This window comes from Acomys russatus, chromosome 19 (assembly GCF_903995435.1).
Source record: "Acomys russatus chromosome 19, mAcoRus1.1, whole genome shotgun sequence".
NCBI lineage: Eukaryota > Metazoa > Chordata > Mammalia > Rodentia > Muridae > Acomys > Acomys russatus.
This window is the reverse complement of record NC_067155.1, coordinates 9285647-9290677: the sequence shown is the minus strand read 5'-3', so window position 1 is coordinate 9290677 and position 5031 is coordinate 9285647. Positions and strand designations below refer to the sequence as shown.

Genomic DNA, 5031 nt, shown 5'->3' with positions numbered 1-5031 from the left:
ACATGAGCTGTGTAGTAAATTCAGTTGGGTGCTTTGTCTGCCTTTCTGAGTGAGTAGGATTTTACCCCAGCTTCCTAGCTTCTGAGTCTTTCTTAGTAAAATGAAGTGATTGGGATTCTCTTTCTTTAAAACAACCGGAGAACATGTACTTTTTTTTCTTCCTGAATTTGTGTGACCTGGCTTACTGTTATGCATTATCAGTCCATCAATTTTTCTATACACTTTATGATTTTATCTTTCCCTGTAGTCAATTTGTAGTACACATTATATATGAAAAGTATTTAATGTTGGATTTATCTGTTTATGCATATGTAGGAAGACACCATTTCATTGCTACAATAAATAAAACAGCAAGGATAATCCATATTTAAATATTTCTATGGCATAAGAAGGAGTTCACTGGCTATAAGTCCAGGATTTGAATACTTCAATCTAACCACAGTTCTACTTTTTACCTTTTCAACAAATCTCAAAACTGTCCCCCTTAATAGCTGTATTAATTTCTCCACATACTTTTCGCTGACATTACCATTATCATGATGCCACACAGATAAGAACAGAAAAACGACAAAGAAAGTTATTATCAAATAAGCATGTAGATAAAAATTTCTCACTAAAATATTAGCAAACGATCTTCAAAATCATGTTAAAACAATCATTCTTTGGATTGATATCTGTATGAGGTAACAGATACTACGCTTATGGTGATATTACTTTTGTGATGGCTCTACAGCATTCTGCAAGACAAGTTCATTGCCACACATGGTTTCAGTTTTCCTTAGAGGTAGAATGTTGGCCCCCTAAAACTGTCTGTGATAGCCATATGCATCCAAGGTGCCCTGCCTGGATGAACCCCACAAGAAGTTTAGTAATATTGACAGAATTCTTGCTGACACCTTTGGATATCAGGTGTGTATTGAAAAGACTCTCACAGCTGCGAGTTGACAGAAATGAGACTCAAATAATATGGAAGCTTTTGTCTGTTCCTAATTCAACAAGTAGAAACACTTGTATGGTCATCTTTCTAATCCTTCAAACGGAAAGTGCCAACCCCCTACTTAAGTCACTGTATTGATGTTTTGAGGAAAGAGTGTGAATCAACCAGTGGATACAAAGCAAAACACGTCACTTAAATAATTAAGATATGATTAAGAGGGTTTATTTCTTAACCAGAACAAACTGAGTCTGGGCATAACAGAGTAATGATTCATAATAACAAATGGTCCAAAAGAGGGAAAACAAAGAGAAATGAAGGGAGTGATGTTCCCTAGCCACCAATTGTGTTTAGGCAACAGAGCAATGCAGCCTCTTAAGAAGGAGGGTAGAGTATAAAAACACAGAAAGATAGACACGAGGGACAGGATGTGTTGTGTGGCTCTGGACTCAGGGGAAGTTCTGCTGGAATTATGAGTGCTGCGGATGTGTTGAACCTACTGTTTGTGTCTGAGCAGAAGGACAGTCATGGAGCCACTGGACCATGCAATGAGTCCAGAAAGAAAGACTTCAGGACACACCACCAATGCTGCATAGAGGGACTCACCAATTGGATCACTCCCTACAGTGGAGCAGTATTCAAAATCTCGCTTTGTTGTCACATTTTTTTTATTTCTTTTACTAAATGGGTACACAAAGAAAATGAAATTTATCAACAAGTACAAAACCCAGATAATAAGAATGCAGCTTCCAATGTACTTCTCAGCTTTGGCTTTATGACCCTTCCAACACAATTTCCTAGGATTGATGGTGACAGCCTGGTAGACGCTCAAGTGACATGTGGTTCCAATGGACACACTCCGGGCACTTTGTTGAATGTACAATATGAACTTGCATCCAAATTCAGTCAAGGACTGCTTCAATCCCCAAACTGCCATTGTTTGGGGAACTCCTGCAGAAAGAATGATAAAGGCATTGGCTGCCATTAGATGCATGAGAATCAAATCTGTGGGCTTCAGTTTGCATTCTCTGTAGTAAAGACCTAGATAGCAGAACAAAAGAGAAAAATTTCCCAGAATTCCAGTGGTTGTTTGTGACAAGAAAACAATTTTGAGTGCCAGGTTACAGAAGTTCATTTTGTGATTTAGCACAATTTCCTTTAGAGTCTGTCCACACAGTTTATGGGGTTTAAGGAATAACTGCCAATGATTGCAGGTTGGGGTATAGTAAGTATCTATCAATCCATCGAGCTACTGAGAGAATGAAACTGAGGGTCCTTTATACTCCTGAGTACAAAGCCAGGAAAGACACATAAAAACACCTCTTCTAGAACTTCTTTGTGAGAATGGTTACTTTCCATGTATTTACTGTGAGAATGCTCAATACTTATAACATAAATAGAGTTAGAATAAGAGACAAAAAGTTTCACACAAAAGAAATATTCAAGATTATTAGACAGTGGCCGGTGAGAATATTAAATAAATAAATAATAAAATAAATAAGAATAAAATAAATAAGAATAAAGGCAAACATGATGCAAACATTCAGAATATATTGATATTTGTTAGGTGTGCTTTAGAACAAGAGGACTTATAGTACTTCAAACTATTTTAATTTATAATTTTATTTCTAATTTATTTATCCACTTTACATACTGATCATAGCCACCTCCATAGTTGTCTTCCAGGTCTCCTCTCTCTATTGCCCTTCCCCTATCTGCCTTCCCCTTGCCCTCAGAAAAGGGGAGCATAATACACACACACACACAACCACACACACACACACACACACACACACACACCTCAGTACATCATGTCCCAAAAGAACTGAGTTCATCCACATTCACTGAGGCCAGACAAAGCAGCCTGGATGAAGCAAAGTGATGGAAAGCGGGCAACAGTGTCCACTGACAGAAGCCACTCGACTTACTAAGGGAACCACATGAAGATCAAACTGAACATCCATTACATGTGTGTTGAGGGCTTAGATCTAGTAGATGCGTTTTCTTTTGTTGGTGCTTCCATCTCTCCATAAGGCAGAAGCAGCTGTGAAGAAGTTAAAACACATTTGGAGATATTATGAGACCTTAGAGACTATCAGATACTAGCTGTCTTTTCTCTATATGTTGGCACTGCAGAGGAAATGGATACGAAACAAAATAGAAAGCATTCTATTAAGTAAATTAATCCAGAAGCACAAAGATCACTAGCCTGTATTCTGTCTTAATGTAGTTTCTTTGCTCATGGTTACAAGAAATGTTTCTTTATGTGGGATAAATATGTGTTGAGCCAATGTTATTTTAATGTGATCCTTAGATGATGACACAGAGCTTGTATGAGACATGGTGAGGAAATAAAGAAAGCACAGTGTGAGAGTAGAAGCTTAAATAATGTACCTAAGACAGATAAGATTAATAAGAGCAGTAAGAAAAAGGAAAGAATTGCATTAACCAAAACTGTAAATATAAAGAGATTTTAAAGAAAGCAGCTACTTTATGTTAACTAAAAGAAAAGGAAAAACAAACAAACAAACAAACAAACAAAAAACCAAACAAACCGTGAGAGAAAAAAGGAATAAGAGTGACAACCTTGTACATGTTTGTAAATAAACCAAGAACCTTATACCTTTGCATTATCTGGATGTGCCCACAAGTTCTGTAGAACACTGATCCCATCTGCTTGGGAAGAACAAATACAAACCTGCATGCCAGTAACCCAGTCCTAAGAATAACAACAGTAATGTTTCTGTCAAAGAAAGATGAATTTATAATCTATTGTTTTATTCTACTGTGTTCCCTGTAATGTTTCCCTTGGAAAAAAAATCCATGAGCTGTATGGTTATGAAGTCACACATAAAACAAGAGTGTGATTTTGGTTTAAGTTTTTTATTGAATGTCAGTTTTGGTGGCAGCTGAGATCTGCACATAAAATTCATGGAATCGCATTTAAGAGCATTGTTGCAACATACGTTATCCAACAGTTGTGAACAATGATACTGTCTGAGCTCAGATACCCTGAATTAGTGTAAAGTAGTGATGGTACAAACATGGACAAGTGTTGGACTGCCCATTGATAAAGTTAAGCTGGGTAACACCCTTAGACACAGCAAACCTTATTCCTACAAGGAAAGTAGGTGCTTCTTTATTCATACAGGGTTCACAGACAAAAGCAGACTAATGATTATTCCAAAGGTACAGATTATGTGTTTGGTTGTTTTCATTATATGTCTAGGTTTACATGTTCAGTCACAAATAGAAAATACAACCTGAAAAGATTTTACTTTTATCTGTCCTATAACTCCACTGTAAGAAATCTTAAGAATGTGTCCTCCAAATATAACATGTTTATTATATAATAGTCTGCTTTTAGAGTGGCAGTGTTCACGGTTTGAAAACACTGCAGACAAACAGGAAATATCTGAGCAAGTCTTCATAGGAATAGCAGATACTAATACCGAACATCTTTTACTAAATGTTTCATCATCTGTGCTATAAAGTCAGTAACATTTACTTTGGCCAATCAGAATATTCTTACATTTCGAGTATGACTAACCGAGGAGAGATAAGTCAGGACATGTTTGGTCTTAGCCAACCTTGCACAGTACTTGTGATGCCACCTCTCTTCCATGACACCTTCCCAAGTTCAAACGGAAGAGACTTCAAATCAGTCATTGCACCCATGACCATTAAATACAGAATCAGTTACTAATGCCTATAAAACCTGAAGATAAGTGAGGTGTCAAATAAAAATATGTTTACATCCAGAAACAGATAACATACTTGCCCTACCCAGGAATGTGAGCTTCTTATAATTCCATTTAAATGTCCACTATGGGAATGAAATCATGATGAGTTCACTGCTCCTCTTCATCCTCCGTCTTGTCCAACACCTCCTCCTTCTCCTCATCCTCCTACTCCTCATCCTCACCCTCCTCCTCCTACTACTAAGATACACTACATGTCATGTAGATTAAATTCAATTTTCACAATGATTTTTTACAATAGTCCTTCATCACCTTTATAAATGGCCTGCCGTGTCCTGTTGTAGCCTCAGTCAGTCACAGTTAGCAAATTAAATCACAGTAAGAACCAATAGGAAC

The 5031-nt window shown here is 37.1% G+C and overlaps 1 pseudogene; it reads right to left on the bottom strand.

The window, feature by feature from the left end:
* Window positions 1–1148: 1148 nt before the first annotated feature.
* LOC127203595 (vomeronasal type-1 receptor 4-like) lies at window positions 1149–2078 on the bottom strand (annotated as a pseudogene).
* Between the last annotated feature and the right edge of the window lie 2953 nt (window positions 2079–5031).